Source organism: Schistocerca cancellata, unplaced genomic scaffold (assembly GCF_023864275.1).
Source record: "Schistocerca cancellata isolate TAMUIC-IGC-003103 unplaced genomic scaffold, iqSchCanc2.1 HiC_scaffold_538, whole genome shotgun sequence".
NCBI classification, from domain to species: Eukaryota; Metazoa; Arthropoda; class Insecta; order Orthoptera; family Acrididae; genus Schistocerca; species Schistocerca cancellata.
In genome coordinates, this window is record NW_026046552.1 from 15,938 (window position 1) to 31,281 (window position 15,344).

General features: G+C 50.6%; 32 non-coding genes across 32 annotated transcripts; all 32 read left to right on the forward strand.

Moving 5' to 3' along the window:
* Positions 1–242: 242 nt before the first annotated feature.
* Trnak-uuu (transfer RNA lysine (anticodon UUU)) lies at positions 243–315 on the forward strand. The gene has a single exon. It is a non-coding gene; the product is annotated as a tRNA-Lys (tRNA).
* Positions 316–453: 138 nt separating this feature from the next.
* Positions 454–535, forward strand: Trnas-cga (transfer RNA serine (anticodon CGA)). The gene has a single exon. It is a non-coding gene; the product is annotated as a tRNA-Ser (tRNA).
* A 745-nt stretch (positions 536–1,280) lies between these two features.
* Trnas-aga (transfer RNA serine (anticodon AGA)) lies at positions 1,281–1,362 on the forward strand. The gene has a single exon. It is a non-coding gene; the product is annotated as a tRNA-Ser (tRNA).
* Positions 1,363–1,716: 354 nt separating this feature from the next.
* Positions 1,717–1,789, forward strand: Trnak-uuu (transfer RNA lysine (anticodon UUU)). The gene has a single exon. It is a non-coding gene; the product is annotated as a tRNA-Lys (tRNA).
* Positions 1,790–1,927: 138 nt separating this feature from the next.
* On the forward strand, positions 1,928–2,009 carry Trnas-cga (transfer RNA serine (anticodon CGA)). The gene has a single exon. It is a non-coding gene; the product is annotated as a tRNA-Ser (tRNA).
* Positions 2,010–2,754: 745 nt separating this feature from the next.
* Positions 2,755–2,836, forward strand: Trnas-aga (transfer RNA serine (anticodon AGA)). The gene has a single exon. It is a non-coding gene; the product is annotated as a tRNA-Ser (tRNA).
* Positions 2,837–3,190: 354 nt separating this feature from the next.
* On the forward strand, positions 3,191–3,263 carry Trnak-uuu (transfer RNA lysine (anticodon UUU)). Its single transcript has one exon. It is a non-coding gene; the product is annotated as a tRNA-Lys (tRNA).
* A 138-nt stretch (positions 3,264–3,401) lies between these two features.
* On the forward strand, positions 3,402–3,483 carry Trnas-cga (transfer RNA serine (anticodon CGA)). Its single transcript has one exon. It is a non-coding gene; the product is annotated as a tRNA-Ser (tRNA).
* A 745-nt stretch (positions 3,484–4,228) lies between these two features.
* On the forward strand, positions 4,229–4,310 carry Trnas-aga (transfer RNA serine (anticodon AGA)). Its single transcript has one exon. It is a non-coding gene; the product is annotated as a tRNA-Ser (tRNA).
* A 354-nt stretch (positions 4,311–4,664) lies between these two features.
* Trnak-uuu (transfer RNA lysine (anticodon UUU)) lies at positions 4,665–4,737 on the forward strand. Its single transcript has one exon. It is a non-coding gene; the product is annotated as a tRNA-Lys (tRNA).
* A 138-nt stretch (positions 4,738–4,875) lies between these two features.
* On the forward strand, positions 4,876–4,957 carry Trnas-cga (transfer RNA serine (anticodon CGA)). Its single transcript has one exon. It is a non-coding gene; the product is annotated as a tRNA-Ser (tRNA).
* Positions 4,958–5,702: 745 nt separating this feature from the next.
* On the forward strand, positions 5,703–5,784 carry Trnas-aga (transfer RNA serine (anticodon AGA)). The gene has a single exon. It is a non-coding gene; the product is annotated as a tRNA-Ser (tRNA).
* Positions 5,785–6,138: 354 nt separating this feature from the next.
* Positions 6,139–6,211, forward strand: Trnak-uuu (transfer RNA lysine (anticodon UUU)). The gene has a single exon. It is a non-coding gene; the product is annotated as a tRNA-Lys (tRNA).
* Positions 6,212–6,349: 138 nt separating this feature from the next.
* Positions 6,350–6,431, forward strand: Trnas-cga (transfer RNA serine (anticodon CGA)). Its single transcript has one exon. It is a non-coding gene; the product is annotated as a tRNA-Ser (tRNA).
* A 745-nt stretch (positions 6,432–7,176) lies between these two features.
* Trnas-aga (transfer RNA serine (anticodon AGA)) lies at positions 7,177–7,258 on the forward strand. Its single transcript has one exon. It is a non-coding gene; the product is annotated as a tRNA-Ser (tRNA).
* A 354-nt stretch (positions 7,259–7,612) lies between these two features.
* Positions 7,613–7,685, forward strand: Trnak-uuu (transfer RNA lysine (anticodon UUU)). Its single transcript has one exon. It is a non-coding gene; the product is annotated as a tRNA-Lys (tRNA).
* A 138-nt stretch (positions 7,686–7,823) lies between these two features.
* Trnas-cga (transfer RNA serine (anticodon CGA)) lies at positions 7,824–7,905 on the forward strand. The gene has a single exon. It is a non-coding gene; the product is annotated as a tRNA-Ser (tRNA).
* Positions 7,906–8,650: 745 nt separating this feature from the next.
* Positions 8,651–8,732, forward strand: Trnas-aga (transfer RNA serine (anticodon AGA)). Its single transcript has one exon. It is a non-coding gene; the product is annotated as a tRNA-Ser (tRNA).
* A 354-nt stretch (positions 8,733–9,086) lies between these two features.
* On the forward strand, positions 9,087–9,159 carry Trnak-uuu (transfer RNA lysine (anticodon UUU)). Its single transcript has one exon. It is a non-coding gene; the product is annotated as a tRNA-Lys (tRNA).
* Positions 9,160–9,297: 138 nt separating this feature from the next.
* Positions 9,298–9,379, forward strand: Trnas-cga (transfer RNA serine (anticodon CGA)). The gene has a single exon. It is a non-coding gene; the product is annotated as a tRNA-Ser (tRNA).
* A 745-nt stretch (positions 9,380–10,124) lies between these two features.
* On the forward strand, positions 10,125–10,206 carry Trnas-aga (transfer RNA serine (anticodon AGA)). The gene has a single exon. It is a non-coding gene; the product is annotated as a tRNA-Ser (tRNA).
* A 354-nt stretch (positions 10,207–10,560) lies between these two features.
* Trnak-uuu (transfer RNA lysine (anticodon UUU)) lies at positions 10,561–10,633 on the forward strand. The gene has a single exon. It is a non-coding gene; the product is annotated as a tRNA-Lys (tRNA).
* Positions 10,634–10,771: 138 nt separating this feature from the next.
* Positions 10,772–10,853, forward strand: Trnas-cga (transfer RNA serine (anticodon CGA)). The gene has a single exon. It is a non-coding gene; the product is annotated as a tRNA-Ser (tRNA).
* A 745-nt stretch (positions 10,854–11,598) lies between these two features.
* Trnas-aga (transfer RNA serine (anticodon AGA)) lies at positions 11,599–11,680 on the forward strand. Its single transcript has one exon. It is a non-coding gene; the product is annotated as a tRNA-Ser (tRNA).
* Positions 11,681–12,034: 354 nt separating this feature from the next.
* Trnak-uuu (transfer RNA lysine (anticodon UUU)) lies at positions 12,035–12,107 on the forward strand. The gene has a single exon. It is a non-coding gene; the product is annotated as a tRNA-Lys (tRNA).
* A 138-nt stretch (positions 12,108–12,245) lies between these two features.
* Positions 12,246–12,327, forward strand: Trnas-cga (transfer RNA serine (anticodon CGA)). The gene has a single exon. It is a non-coding gene; the product is annotated as a tRNA-Ser (tRNA).
* Positions 12,328–13,072: 745 nt separating this feature from the next.
* Positions 13,073–13,154, forward strand: Trnas-aga (transfer RNA serine (anticodon AGA)). The gene has a single exon. It is a non-coding gene; the product is annotated as a tRNA-Ser (tRNA).
* Positions 13,155–13,509: 355 nt separating this feature from the next.
* On the forward strand, positions 13,510–13,581 carry Trnak-uuu (transfer RNA lysine (anticodon UUU)). The gene has a single exon. It is a non-coding gene; the product is annotated as a tRNA-Lys (tRNA).
* Positions 13,582–13,719: 138 nt separating this feature from the next.
* Positions 13,720–13,801, forward strand: Trnas-cga (transfer RNA serine (anticodon CGA)). Its single transcript has one exon. It is a non-coding gene; the product is annotated as a tRNA-Ser (tRNA).
* A 744-nt stretch (positions 13,802–14,545) lies between these two features.
* On the forward strand, positions 14,546–14,627 carry Trnas-aga (transfer RNA serine (anticodon AGA)). Its single transcript has one exon. It is a non-coding gene; the product is annotated as a tRNA-Ser (tRNA).
* Positions 14,628–14,981: 354 nt separating this feature from the next.
* Trnak-uuu (transfer RNA lysine (anticodon UUU)) lies at positions 14,982–15,055 on the forward strand. Its single transcript has one exon. It is a non-coding gene; the product is annotated as a tRNA-Lys (tRNA).
* Positions 15,056–15,194: 139 nt separating this feature from the next.
* Positions 15,195–15,276, forward strand: Trnas-cga (transfer RNA serine (anticodon CGA)). The gene has a single exon. It is a non-coding gene; the product is annotated as a tRNA-Ser (tRNA).
* Positions 15,277–15,344: the final 68 nt, after the last annotated feature.

A 15,344-nucleotide genomic window follows, 5' to 3' on the forward strand; every position in this document is an offset into this window, starting at 1 on the left:
GTGTCGACAAAACACGTAGCTCCTCTGCTGTAACATATGAGACGTACAAACTGCTGCAATTTGACTTCACATCGTGTGTCAGCTTTCATCGATAGTCTGTTACGAGCGTAGCGTAATGAGTTTATAGACAGCAGTCAGACGACGTTTAAATAGTAACAGCTCCACACAACGATTACCCAACAGTAAAGGACATGAGACAATGTGTGAGTATGCGTAGTGGGAGGGGTGCTCATGTAATGTGAGCCCGGATAGCTCAGTCGGTAGAGCATTAGGCTTTTAACCTAAGGGTCCAGGGTTCAAGTCCCTGTTCGGGCGGAAATTTTAATACTTTGGTAGCCGCACGTCTAGTAGCGGTGTAAGCACTACGGAAAAGAATGCAGCTACGCCGTTTCCTGGCACTGCAGTGCTTTAAACGGTAGCAGTTGCATGTATCGGTAGGGTCTTGCGATACTGGCAGTCGTGGCCGAGTGGTTAAGGCGTCTGACTCGAAATCCCGTTCCCTCTGGGAGCGTAGGTTCGAATCCTACCGGCTGCGTGCGATTTTGCATAAAAACGAGCAGAAATTTTCGCACACATGTGACATGCGTGGGTGAATGCGGATCCAAACCAGTGACACCATTCTCAACAAGACGGAAATTTATGTTTAAGAATACTGTTTCGCGACGGCCGCAGTCTGTTGTGGCTATCGGTTCACCTCGCACGGACGCTAGTACTGCAGAAATCAGTCGCAGGCCCACGAACGCGCCCCCGTCCTTTTGTCGCGCCGTCGCCGTGTTCGTGAGTACGCAGATGTGCTTGAAAGTGTTGGACAGAGCGAGCATTCATTTCTTTTTAAGAATCGCAGTTCCATTCATTCGAGTGCGGCAAAAGCAGTGGTGCAGCGTTTCTTTTCTTAAGATCTCGCAGCTGCTTGCAAGTGTGTCCATCGTTTAAGACGACAGAAAACTAGCGTCAGCGGTGCGTCAGTGGGAAGTCGGTGAAGTCGCCATTGGAGCCATAAGCCAGCAATTACGACACGCGAATCACTGGCACACCATGCAGCATGTACTACAACGCTCGGCCGAGGGACCGGACAGCTCAGTCGGTAGAGCGCTAGACCTTCAACCAAAGGGTCCCCGGTTCAAGCCCCCGTCCAGGCGAAAACTAATACACTGTCTAAACAGCTAACGTGCTGGCAACGAAAGCACTACAGAAACGAGTGAGGGAGGCCACGTCGCGCTCTGCCATCAGATTGCTTGTAAACGAGCAGTTGCACTTGTAGAGTCACGCATCTGCAGCCGGCAGTCGTGGCCGAGTGGTTAAGGCGTCTGACTAGAAATCAGATTCCCTCTGGGAGCGTAGGTTCGAGTCCTACCGACTGCGTTTCTTTTTTGTGTCAAGAGGTGAAGAACATCTCCAACGGAACCGTGAAATGAGCGAATACGTGGGAAACACTGCATTCGAGAAGCTTGTGAATTTTACAATTGTCCAGTGAGTGTCGACAAAACACGTAGCTCCTCTGCTGTAACATATGAGACGTACAAACTGCTGCAATTTGACTTCACATCGTGTGTCAGCTTTCATCGATAGTCTGTTACGAGCGTAGCGTAATGAGTTTATAGACAGCAGTCAGACGACGTTTAAATAGTAACAGCTCCACACAACGATTACCCAACAGTAAAGGACATGAGGCAATGTGTGAGTATGCGTAGTGGGAGGGGTGCTCATGTAATGTGAGCCCGGATAGCTCAGTCGGTAGAGCATTAGGCTTTTAACCTAAGGGTCCAGGGTTCAAGTCCCTGTTCGGGCGGAAATTTTAATACTTTGGTAGCCGCACGTCTAGTAGCGGTGTAAGCACTACGGAAAAGAATGCAGCTACGCCGTTTCCTGGCACTGCAGTGCTTTAAACGGTAGCAGTTGCATGTATCGGTAGGGTCTTGCGATACTGGCAGTCGTGGCCGAGTGGTTAAGGCGTCTGACTCGAAATCCCGTTCCCTCTGGGAGCGTAGGTTCGAATCCTACCGGCTGCGTGCGATTTTGCATAAAAACGAGCAGAAATTTTCGCACACATGTGACATGCGTGGGTGAATGCGGATCCAAACCAGTGACACCATTCTCAACAAGACGGAAATTTATGTTTAAGAATACTGTTTCGCGACGGCCGCAGTCTGTTGTGGCTATCGGTTCACCTCGCACGGACGCTAGTACTGCAGAAATCAGTCGCAGGCCCACGAACGCGCCCCCGTCCTTTTGTCGCGCCGTCGCCGTGTTCGTGAGTACGCAGATGTGCTTGAAAGTGTTGGACAGAGCGAGCATTCATTTCTTTTTAAGAATCGCAGTTCCATTCATTCGAGTGCGGCAAAAGCAGTGGTGCAGCGTTTCTTTTCTTAAGATCTCGCAGCTGCTTGCAAGTGTGTCCATCGTTTAAGACGACAGAAAACTAGCGTCAGCGGTGCGTCAGTGGGAAGTCGGTGAAGTCGCCATTGGAGCCATAAGCCAGCAATTACGACACGCGAATCACTGGCACACCATGCAGCATGTACTACAACGCTCGGCCGAGGGACCGGACAGCTCAGTCGGTAGAGCGCTAGACCTTCAACCAAAGGGTCCCCGGTTCAAGCCCCCGTCCAGGCGAAAACTAATACACTGTCTAAACAGCTAACGTGCTGGCAACGAAAGCACTACAGAAACGAGTGAGGGAGGCCATGTCGCGCTCTGCCATCAGATTGCTTGTAAACGAGCAGTTGCACTTGTAGAGTCACGCATCTGCAGCCGGCAGTCGTGGCCGAGTGGTTAAGGCGTCTGACTAGAAATCAGATTCCCTCTGGGAGCGTAGGTTCGAGTCCTACCGACTGCGTTTCTTTTTTGTGTCAAGAGGTGAAGAACATCTCCAACGGAACCGTGAAATGAGCGAATACGTGGGAAACACTGCATTCGAGAAGCTTGTGAATTTTACAATTGTCCAGTGAGTGTCGACAAAACACGTAGCTCCTCTGCTGTAACATATGAGACGTACAAACTGCTGCAATTTGACTTCACATCGTGTGTCAGCTTTCATCGATAGTCTGTTACGAGCGTAGCGTAATGAGTTTATAGACAGCAGTCAGACGACGTTTAAATAGTAACAGCTCCACACAACGATTACCCAACAGTAAAGGACATGAGGCAATGTGTGAGTATGCGTAGTGGGAGGGGTGCTCATGTAATGTGAGCCCGGATAGCTCAGTCGGTAGAGCATTAGGCTTTTAACCTAAGGGTCCAGGGTTCAAGTCCCTGTTCGGGCGGAAATTTTAATACTTTGGTAGCCGCACGTCTAGTAGCGGTGTAAGCACTACGGAAAAGAATGCAGCTACGCCGTTTCCTGGCACTGCAGTGCTTTAAACGGTAGCAGTTGCATGTATCGGTAGGGTCTTGCGATACTGGCAGTCGTGGCCGAGTGGTTAAGGCGTCTGACTCGAAATCCCGTTCCCTCTGGGAGCGTAGGTTCGAATCCTACCGGCTGCGTGCGATTTTGCATAAAAACGAGCAGAAATTTTCGCACACATGTGACATGCGTGGGTGAATGCGGATCCAAACCAGTGACACCATTCTCAACAAGACGGAAATTTATGTTTAAGAATACTGTTTCGCGACGGCCGCAGTCTGTTGTGGCTATCGGTTCACCTCGCACGGACGCTAGTACTGCAGAAATCAGTCGCAGGCCCACGAACGCGCCCCCGTCCTTTTGTCGCGCCGTCGCCGTGTTCGTGAGTACGCAGATGTGCTTGAAAGTGTTGGACAGAGCGAGCATTCATTTCTTTTTAAGAATCGCAGTTCCATTCATTCGAGTGCGGCAAAAGCAGTGGTGCAGCGTTTCTTTTCTTAAGATCTCGCAGCTGCTTGCAAGTGTGTCCATCGTTTAAGACGACAGAAAACTAGCGTCAGCGGTGCGTCAGTGGGAAGTCGGTGAAGTCGCCATTGGAGCCATAAGCCAGCAATTACGACACGCGAATCACTGGCACACCATGCAGCATGTACTACAACGCTCGGCCGAGGGACCGGACAGCTCAGTCGGTAGAGCGCTAGACCTTCAACCAAAGGGTCCCCGGTTCAAGCCCCCGTCCAGGCGAAAACTAATACACTGTCTAAACAGCTAACGTGCTGGCAACGAAAGCACTACAGAAACGAGTGAGGGAGGCCATGTCGCGCTCTGCCATCAGATTGCTTGTAAACGAGCAGTTGCACTTGTAGAGTCACGCATCTGCAGCCGGCAGTCGTGGCCGAGTGGTTAAGGCGTCTGACTAGAAATCAGATTCCCTCTGGGAGCGTAGGTTCGAGTCCTACCGACTGCGTTTCTTTTTTGTGTCAAGAGGTGAAGAACATCTCCAACGGAACCGTGAAATGAGCGAATACGTGGGAAACACTGCATTCGAGAAGCTTGTGAATTTTACAATTGTCCAGTGAGTGTCGACAAAACACGTAGCTCCTCTGCTGTAACATATGAGACGTACAAACTGCTGCAATTTGACTTCACATCGTGTGTCAGCTTTCATCGATAGTCTGTTACGAGCGTAGCGTAATGAGTTTATAGACAGCAGTCAGACGACGTTTAAATAGTAACAGCTCCACACAACGATTACCCAACAGTAAAGGACATGAGGCAATGTGTGAGTATGCGTAGTGGGAGGGGTGCTCATGTAATGTGAGCCCGGATAGCTCAGTCGGTAGAGCATTAGGCTTTTAACCTAAGGGTCCAGGGTTCAAGTCCCTGTTCGGGCGGAAATTTTAATACTTTGGTAGCCGCACGTCTAGTAGCGGTGTAAGCACTACGGAAAAGAATGCAGCTACGCCGTTTCCTGGCACTGCAGTGCTTTAAACGGTAGCAGTTGCATGTATCGGTAGGGTCTTGCGATACTGGCAGTCGTGGCCGAGTGGTTAAGGCGTCTGACTCGAAATCCCGTTCCCTCTGGGAGCGTAGGTTCGAATCCTACCGGCTGCGTGCGATTTTGCATAAAAACGAGCAGAAATTTTCGCACACATGTGACATGCGTGGGTGAATGCGGATCCAAACCAGTGACACCATTCTCAACAAGACGGAAATTTATGTTTAAGAATACTGTTTCGCGACGGCCGCAGTCTGTTGTGGCTATCGGTTCACCTCGCACGGACGCTAGTACTGCAGAAATCAGTCGCAGGCCCACGAACGCGCCCCCGTCCTTTTGTCGCGCCGTCGCCGTGTTCGTGAGTACGCAGATGTGCTTGAAAGTGTTGGACAGAGCGAGCATTCATTTCTTTTTAAGAATCGCAGTTCCATTCATTCGAGTGCGGCAAAAGCAGTGGTGCAGCGTTTCTTTTCTTAAGATCTCGCAGCTGCTTGCAAGTGTGTCCATCGTTTAAGACGACAGAAAACTAGCGTCAGCGGTGCGTCAGTGGGAAGTCGGTGAAGTCGCCATTGGAGCCATAAGCCAGCAATTACGACACGCGAATCACTGGCACACCATGCAGCATGTACTACAACGCTCGGCCGAGGGACCGGACAGCTCAGTCGGTAGAGCGCTAGACCTTCAACCAAAGGGTCCCCGGTTCAAGCCCCCGTCCAGGCGAAAACTAATACACTGTCTAAACAGCTAACGTGCTGGCAACGAAAGCACTACAGAAACGAGTGAGGGAGGCCATGTCGCGCTCTGCCATCAGATTGCTTGTAAACGAGCAGTTGCACTTGTAGAGTCACGCATCTGCAGCCGGCAGTCGTGGCCGAGTGGTTAAGGCGTCTGACTAGAAATCAGATTCCCTCTGGGAGCGTAGGTTCGAGTCCTACCGACTGCGTTTCTTTTTTGTGTCAAGAGGTGAAGAACATCTCCAACGGAACCGTGAAATGAGCGAATACGTGGGAAACACTGCATTCGAGAAGCTTGTGAATTTTACAATTGTCCAGTGAGTGTCGACAAAACACGTAGCTCCTCTGCTGTAACATATGAGACGTACAAACTGCTGCAATTTGACTTCACATCGTGTGTCAGCTTTCATCGATAGTCTGTTACGAGCGTAGCGTAATGAGTTTATAGACAGCAGTCAGACGACGTTTAAATAGTAACAGCTCCACACAACGATTACCCAACAGTAAAGGACATGAGGCAATGTGTGAGTATGCGTAGTGGGAGGGGTGCTCATGTAATGTGAGCCCGGATAGCTCAGTCGGTAGAGCATTAGGCTTTTAACCTAAGGGTCCAGGGTTCAAGTCCCTGTTCGGGCGGAAATTTTAATACTTTGGTAGCCGCACGTCTAGTAGCGGTGTAAGCACTACGGAAAAGAATGCAGCTACGCCGTTTCCTGGCACTGCAGTGCTTTAAACGGTAGCAGTTGCATGTATCGGTAGGGTCTTGCGATACTGGCAGTCGTGGCCGAGTGGTTAAGGCGTCTGACTCGAAATCCCGTTCCCTCTGGGAGCGTAGGTTCGAATCCTACCGGCTGCGTGCGATTTTGCATAAAAACGAGCAGAAATTTTCGCACACATGTGACATGCGTGGGTGAATGCGGATCCAAACCAGTGACACCATTCTCAACAAGACGGAAATTTATGTTTAAGAATACTGTTTCGCGACGGCCGCAGTCTGTTGTGGCTATCGGTTCACCTCGCACGGACGCTAGTACTGCAGAAATCAGTCGCAGGCCCACGAACGCGCCCCCGTCCTTTTGTCGCGCCGTCGCCGTGTTCGTGAGTACGCAGATGTGCTTGAAAGTGTTGGACAGAGCGAGCATTCATTTCTTTTTAAGAATCGCAGTTCCATTCATTCGAGTGCGGCAAAAGCAGTGGTGCAGCGTTTCTTTTCTTAAGATCTCGCAGCTGCTTGCAAGTGTGTCCATCGTTTAAGACGACAGAAAACTAGCGTCAGCGGTGCGTCAGTGGGAAGTCGGTGAAGTCGCCATTGGAGCCATAAGCCAGCAATTACGACACGCGAATCACTGGCACACCATGCAGCATGTACTACAACGCTCGGCCGAGGGACCGGACAGCTCAGTCGGTAGAGCGCTAGACCTTCAACCAAAGGGTCCCCGGTTCAAGCCCCCGTCCAGGCGAAAACTAATACACTGTCTAAACAGCTAACGTGCTGGCAACGAAAGCACTACAGAAACGAGTGAGGGAGGCCATGTCGCGCTCTGCCATCAGATTGCTTGTAAACGAGCAGTTGCACTTGTAGAGTCACGCATCTGCAGCCGGCAGTCGTGGCCGAGTGGTTAAGGCGTCTGACTAGAAATCAGATTCCCTCTGGGAGCGTAGGTTCGAGTCCTACCGACTGCGTTTCTTTTTTGTGTCAAGAGGTGAAGAACATCTCCAACGGAACCGTGAAATGAGCGAATACGTGGGAAACACTGCATTCGAGAAGCTTGTGAATTTTACAATTGTCCAGTGAGTGTCGACAAAACACGTAGCTCCTCTGCTGTAACATATGAGACGTACAAACTGCTGCAATTTGACTTCACATCGTGTGTCAGCTTTCATCGATAGTCTGTTACGAGCGTAGCGTAATGAGTTTATAGACAGCAGTCAGACGACGTTTAAATAGTAACAGCTCCACACAACGATTACCCAACAGTAAAGGACATGAGGCAATGTGTGAGTATGCGTAGTGGGAGGGGTGCTCATGTAATGTGAGCCCGGATAGCTCAGTCGGTAGAGCATTAGGCTTTTAACCTAAGGGTCCAGGGTTCAAGTCCCTGTTCGGGCGGAAATTTTAATACTTTGGTAGCCGCACGTCTAGTAGCGGTGTAAGCACTACGGAAAAGAATGCAGCTACGCCGTTTCCTGGCACTGCAGTGCTTTAAACGGTAGCAGTTGCATGTATCGGTAGGGTCTTGCGATACTGGCAGTCGTGGCCGAGTGGTTAAGGCGTCTGACTCGAAATCCCGTTCCCTCTGGGAGCGTAGGTTCGAATCCTACCGGCTGCGTGCGATTTTGCATAAAAACGAGCAGAAATTTTCGCACACATGTGACATGCGTGGGTGAATGCGGATCCAAACCAGTGACACCATTCTCAACAAGACGGAAATTTATGTTTAAGAATACTGTTTCGCGACGGCCGCAGTCTGTTGTGGCTATCGGTTCACCTCGCACGGACGCTAGTACTGCAGAAATCAGTCGCAGGCCCACGAACGCGCCCCCGTCCTTTTGTCGCGCCGTCGCCGTGTTCGTGAGTACGCAGATGTGCTTGAAAGTGTTGGACAGAGCGAGCATTCATTTCTTTTTAAGAATCGCAGTTCCATTCATTCGAGTGCGGCAAAAGCAGTGGTGCAGCGTTTCTTTTCTTAAGATCTCGCAGCTGCTTGCAAGTGTGTCCATCGTTTAAGACGACAGAAAACTAGCGTCAGCGGTGCGTCAGTGGGAAGTCGGTGAAGTCGCCATTGGAGCCATAAGCCAGCAATTACGACACGCGAATCACTGGCACACCATGCAGCATGTACTACAACGCTCGGCCGAGGGACCGGACAGCTCAGTCGGTAGAGCGCTAGACCTTCAACCAAAGGGTCCCCGGTTCAAGCCCCCGTCCAGGCGAAAACTAATACACTGTCTAAACAGCTAACGTGCTGGCAACGAAAGCACTACAGAAACGAGTGAGGGAGGCCACGTCGCGCTCTGCCATCAGATTGCTTGTAAACGAGCAGTTGCACTTGTAGAGTCACGCATCTGCAGCCGGCAGTCGTGGCCGAGTGGTTAAGGCGTCTGACTAGAAATCAGATTCCCTCTGGGAGCGTAGGTTCGAGTCCTACCGACTGCGTTTCTTTTTTGTGTCAAGAGGTGAAGAACATCTCCAACGGAACCGTGAAATGAGCGAATACGTGGGAAACACTGCATTCGAGAAGCTTGTGAATTTTACAATTGTCCAGTGAGTGTCGACAAAACACGTAGCTCCTCTGCTGTAACATATGAGACGTACAAACTGCTGCAATTTGACTTCACATCGTGTGTCAGCTTTCATCGATAGTCTGTTACGAGCGTAGCGTAATGAGTTTATAGACAGCAGTCAGACGACGTTTAAATAGTAACAGCTCCACACAACGATTACCCAACAGTAAAGGACATGAGGCAATGTGTGAGTATGCGTAGTGGGAGGGGTGCTCATGTAATGTGAGCCCGGATAGCTCAGTCGGTAGAGCATTAGGCTTTTAACCTAAGGGTCCAGGGTTCAAGTCCCTGTTCGGGCGGAAATTTTAATACTTTGGTAGCCGCACGTCTAGTAGCGGTGTAAGCACTACGGAAAAGAATGCAGCTACGCCGTTTCCTGGCACTGCAGTGCTTTAAACGGTAGCAGTTGCATGTATCGGTAGGGTCTTGCGATACTGGCAGTCGTGGCCGAGTGGTTAAGGCGTCTGACTCGAAATCCCGTTCCCTCTGGGAGCGTAGGTTCGAATCCTACCGGCTGCGTGCGATTTTGCATAAAAACGAGCAGAAATTTTCGCACACATGTGACATGCGTGGGTGAATGCGGATCCAAACCAGTGACACCATTCTCAACAAGACGGAAATTTATGTTTAAGAATACTGTTTCGCGACGGCCGCAGTCTGTTGTGGCTATCGGTTCACCTCGCACGGACGCTAGTACTGCAGAAATCAGTCGCAGGCCCACGAACGCGCCCCCGTCCTTTTGTCGCGCCGTCGCCGTGTTCGTGAGTACGCAGATGTGCTTGAAAGTGTTGGACAGAGCGAGCATTCATTTCTTTTTAAGAATCGCAGTTCCATTCATTCGAGTGCGGCAAAAGCAGTGGTGCAGCGTTTCTTTTCTTAAGATCTCGCAGCTGCTTGCAAGTGTGTCCATCGTTTAAGACGACAGAAAACTAGCGTCAGCGGTGCGTCAGTGGGAAGTCGGTGAAGTCGCCATTGGAGCCATAAGCCAGCAATTACGACACGCGAATCACTGGCACACCATGCAGCATGTACTACAACGCTCGGCCGAGGGACCGGACAGCTCAGTCGGTAGAGCGCTAGACCTTCAACCAAAGGGTCCCCGGTTCAAGCCCCCGTCCAGGCGAAAACTAATACACTGTCTAAACAGCTAACGTGCTGGCAACGAAAGCACTACAGAAACGAGTGAGGGAGGCCATGTCGCGCTCTGCCATCAGATTGCTTGTAAACGAGCAGTTGCACTTGTAGAGTCACGCATCTGCAGCCGGCAGTCGTGGCCGAGTGGTTAAGGCGTCTGACTAGAAATCAGATTCCCTCTGGGAGCGTAGGTTCGAGTCCTACCGACTGCGTTTCTTTTTTGTGTCAAGAGGTGAAGAACATCTCCAACGGAACCGTGAAATGAGCGAATACGTGGGAAACACTGCATTCGAGAAGCTTGTGAATTTTACAATTGTCCAGTGAGTGTCGACAAAACACGTAGCTCCTCTGCTGTAACATATGAGACGTACAAACTGCTGCAATTTGACTTCACATCGTGTGTCAGCTTTCATCGATAGTCTGTTACGAGCGTAGCGTAATGAGTTTATAGACAGCAGTCAGACGACGTTTAAATAGTAACAGCTCCACACAACGATTACCCAACAGTAAAGGACATGAGGCAATGTGTGAGTATGCGTAGTGGGAGGGGTGCTCATGTAATGTGAGCCCGGATAGCTCAGTCGGTAGAGCATTAGGCTTTTAACCTAAGGGTCCAGGGTTCAAGTCCCTGTTCGGGCGGAAATTTTAATACTTTGGTAGCCGCACGTCTAGTAGCGGTGTAAGCACTACGGAAAAGAATGCAGCTACGCCGTTTCCTGGCACTGCAGTGCTTTAAACGGTAGCAGTTGCATGTATCGGTAGGGTCTTGCGATACTGGCAGTCGTGGCCGAGTGGTTAAGGCGTCTGACTCGAAATCCCGTTCCCTCTGGGAGCGTAGGTTCGAATCCTACCGGCTGCGTGCGATTTTGCATAAAAACGAGCAGAAATTTTCGCACACATGTGACATGCGTGGGTGAATGCGGATCCAAACCAGTGACACCATTCTCAACAAGACGGAAATTTATGTTTAAGAATACTGTTTCGCGACGGCCGCAGTCTGTTGTGGCTATCGGTTCACCTCGCACGGACGCTAGTACTGCAGAAATCAGTCGCAGGCCCACGAACGCGCCCCCGTCCTTTTGTCGCGCCGTCGCCGTGTTCGTGAGTACGCAGATGTGCTTGAAAGTGTTGGACAGAGCGAGCATTCATTTCTTTTTAAGAATCGCAGTTCCATTCATTCGAGTGCGGCAAAAGCAGTGGTGCAGCGTTTCTTTTCTTAAGATCTCGCAGCTGCTTGCAAGTGTGTCCATCGTTTAAGACGACAGAAAACTAGCGTCAGCGGTGCGTCAGTGGGAAGTCGGTGAAGTCGCCATTGGAGCCATAAGCCAGCAATTACGACACGCGAATCACTGGCACACCATGCAGCATGTACTACAACGCTCGGCCGAGGGACCGGACAGCTCAGTCGGTAGAGCGCTAGACCTTCAACCAAAGGGTCCCCGGTTCAAGCCCCCGTCCAGGCGAAAACTAATACACTGTCTAAACAGCTAACGTGCTGGCAACGAAAGCACTACAGAAACGAGTGAGGGAGGCCATGTCGCGCTCTGCCATCAGATTGCTTGTAAACGAGCAGTTGCACTTGTAGAGTCACGCATCTGCAGCCGGCAGTCGTGGCCGAGTGGTTAAGGCGTCTGACTAGAAATCAGATTCCCTCTGGGAGCGTAGGTTCGAGTCCTACCGACTGCGTTTCTTTTTTGTGTCAAGAGGTGAAGAACATCTCCAACGGAACCGTGAAATGAGCGAATACGTGGGAAACACTGCATTCGAGAAGCTTGTGAATTTTACAATTGTCCAGTGAGTGTCGACAAAACACGTAGCTCCTCTGCTGTAACATATGAGACGTACAAACTGCTGCAATTTGACTTCACATCGTGTGTCAGCTTTCATCGATAGTCTGTTACGAGCGTAGCGTAATGAGTTTATAGACAGCAGTCAGACGACGTTTAAATAGTAACAGCTCCACACAACGATTACCCAACAGTAAAGGACATGAGGCAATGTGTGAGTATGCGTAGTGGGAGGGGTGCTCATGTAATGTGAGCCCGGATAGCTCAGTCGGTAGAGCATTAGGCTTTTAACCTAAGGGTCCAGGGTTCAAGTCCCTGTTCGGGCGGAAATTTTAATACTTTGGTAGCCGCACGTCTAGTAGCGGTGTAAGCACTACGGAAAAGAATGCAGCTACGCCGTTTCCTGGCACTGCAGTGCTTTAAACGGTAGCAGTTGCATGTATCGGTAGGGTCTTGCGATACTGGCAGTCGTGGCCGAGTGGTTAAGGCGTCTGACTCGAAATCCCGTTCCCTCTGGGAGCGTAGGTTCGAATCCTACCGGCTGCGTGCGATTTTGCATAAAAACGAGCAGAAATTTTCGCACACATGTGACATGCGTGGGTGAATGCGGATCCAAACCAGTGACACCATTCTCAACAAGACGGAAATTTATGTTTAAGAATACTGTTTCGCGACGGCCGCAGTCTGTTGTGGCTATCGGTTCACCTCGCACGGACGCTAGTACTGCAGAAATCAGTCGCAGGCCCACGAACGCGCCCCCGTCCTTTTGTCGCGCCGTCGCCGTGTTCGTGAGTACGCAGATGTGCTTGAAAGTGTTGGACAGAGCGAGCATTCATTTCTTTTTAAGAATCGCAGTTCCATTCATTCGAGTGCGGCAAAAGCAGTGGTGCAGCGTTTCTTTTCTTAAGATCTCGCAGCTGCTTGCAAGTGTGTCCATCGTTTAAGACGACAGAAAACTAGCGTCAGCGGTGCGTCAGTGGGAAGTCGGTGAAGTCGCCATTGGAGCCATAAGCCAGCAATTACGACACGCGAATCACTGGCACACCATGCAGCATGTACTACAACGCTCGGCCGAGGGACCGGACAGCTCAGTCGGTAGAGCGCTAGACCTTCAACCAAAGGGTCCCCGGTTCAAGCCCCCGTCCAGGCGAAAACTAATACACTGTCTAAACAGCTAACGTGCTGGCAACGAAAGCACTACAGAAACGAGTGAGGGAGGCCATGTCGCGCTCTGCCATCAGATTGCTTGTAAACGAGCAGTTGCACTTGTAGAGTCACGCATCTGCAGCCGGCAGTCGTGGCCGAGTGGTTAAGGCGTCTGACTAGAAATCAGATTCCCTCTGGGAGCGTAGGTTCGAGTCCTACCGACTGCGTTTCTTTTTTGTGTCAAGAGGTGAAGAACATCTCCAACGGAACCGTGAAATGAGCGAATACGTGGGAAACACTGCATTCGAGAAGCTTGTGAATTTTACAATTGTCCAGTGAGTGTCGACAAAACACGTAGCTCCTCTGCTGTAACATATGAGACGTACAAACTGCTGCAATTTGACTTCACATCGTGTGTCAGCTTTCATCGATAGTCTGTTACGAGCGTAGCGTAATGAGTTTATAGACAGCAGTCAGACGACGTTTAAATAGTAACAGCTCCACACAACGATTACCCAACAGTAAAGGACATGAGGCAATGTGTGAGTATGGCGTAGTGGGAGGGGTGCTCATGTAATGTGAGCCCGGATAGCTCAGTCGGTAGAGCATTAGGCTTTTAACCTAAGGGTCCAGGGTTCAAGTCCTGTTCGGGCGGAAATTTTAATACTTTGGTAGCCGCACGTCTAGTAGCGGTGTAAGCACTACGGAAAAGAATGCAGCTACGCCGTTTCCTGGCACTGCAGTGCTTTAAACGGTAGCAGTTGCATGTATCGGTAGGGTCTTGCGATACTGGCAGTCGTGGCCGAGTGGTTAAGGCGTCTGACTCGAAATCCCGTTCCCTCTGGGAGCGTAGGTTCGAATCCTACCGGCTGCGTGCGATTTTGCATAAAAACGAGCAGAAATTTTCGCACACATGTGACATGCGTGGGTGAATGCGGATCCAAACCAGTGACACCATTCTCAACAAGACGGAAATTTATGTTTAAGAATACTGTTTCGCGACGGCCGCAGTCTGTTGTGGCTATCGGTTCACCTCGCACGGACGCTAGTACTGCAGAAATCAGTCGCAGGCCCACGAACGCGCCCCCGTCCTTTTGTCGCGCCGTCGCCGTGTTCGTGAGTACGCAGATGTGCTTGAAAGTGTTGGACAGAGCGAGCATTCATTTCTTTTTAAGAATCGCAGTTCCATTCATTCGAGTGCGGCAAAAGCAGTGGTGCAGCGTTTCTTTTCTTAAGATCTCGCAGCTGCTTGCAAGTGTGTCCATCGTTTAAGACGACAGAAAACTAGCGTCAGCGGTGCGTCAGTGGAAGTCGGTGAAGTCGCCATTGGAGCCATAAGCCAGCAATTACGACACGCGAATCACTGGCACACCATGCAGCATGTACTACAACGCTCGGCCGAGGGACCGGACAGCTCAGTCGGTAGAGCGCTAGACCTTCAACCAAAGGGTCCCCGGTTCAAGCCCCCGTCCAGGCGAAAACTAATACACTGTCTAAACAGCTAACGTGCTGGCAACGAAAGCACTACAGAAACGAGTGAGGGAGGCCATGTCGCGCTCTGCCATCAGATTGCTTGTAAACGAGCAGTTGCACTTGTAGAGTCACGCATCTGCAGCCGGCAGTCGTGGCCGAGTGGTTAAGGCGTCTGACTAGAAATCAGATTCCCTCTGGGAGCGTAGGTTCGAGTCCTACCGACTGCGTTTCTTTTTTGTGTCAAGAGGTGAAGAACATCTCCAACGGAACCGTGAAATGAGCGAATACGTGGGAAACACTGCATTCGAGAAGCTTGTGAATTTTACAATTGTCCAGTGAGTGTCGACAAAACACGTAGCTCCTCTGCTGTAACATATGAGACGTACAAACTGCTGCAATTTGACTTCACATCGTGTGTCAGCTTTCATCGATAGTCTGTTACGAGCGTAGCGTAATGAGTTTATAGACAGCAGTCAGACGACGTTTAAATAGTAACAGCTCCACACAACGATTACCCAACAGTAAAGGACATGAGGCAATGTGTGAGTATGCGTAGTGGGAGGGGTGCTCATGTAATGTGAGCCCGGATAGCTCAGTCGGTAGAGCATTAGGCTTTTAACCTAAGGGTCCAGGGTTCAAGTCCCTGTTCGGGGCGGAAATTTTAATACTTTGGTAGCCGCACGTCTAGTAGCGGTGTAAGCACTACGGAAAAGAATGCAGCTACGCCGTTTCCTGGCACTGCAGTGCTTTAAAACGGTAGCAGTTGCATGTATCGGTAGGGTCTTGCGATACTGGCAGTCGTGGCCGAGTGGTTAAGGCGTCTGACTCGAAATCCCGTTCCCTCTGGGAGCGTAGGTTCGAATCCTACCGGCTGCGTGCGATTTTGCATAAAAACGAGCAGAAATTTTCGCACACATGTGACATGCGTGGGTGAATGCGGATCC